Consider the following 271-nt stretch of genomic DNA (forward strand, 5'->3'; position numbering starts at 1 on the left):
GAAGTCTCTTCCAAAGCATCACGAACGAAGGTGTTATTCGCATCAATTCCGAAAATTCTATTTTAATCCTCGAACATGACACATTTAATACTATCACATCCAATCAGAACGGTGGCTGCGTATTTTTTAGTCCTGGTCACTCAATTTATCAAAGAGATACTTGCGCTCATAAAGTTTATTCAAGTACAAAAGCCAAATTTAGCTATGTTAAAATATCTCAAGCTTTAGAAAACGTGGATTACAATTTTATGATATCGATAACTGATTGTAC

Source organism: Trichomonas vaginalis, chromosome IV, assembly GCF_026262505.1.
Source record: "Trichomonas vaginalis G3 chromosome IV, whole genome shotgun sequence".
In the NCBI taxonomy this organism is placed as follows: domain Eukaryota; phylum Parabasalia; order Trichomonadida; family Trichomonadidae; genus Trichomonas; species Trichomonas vaginalis.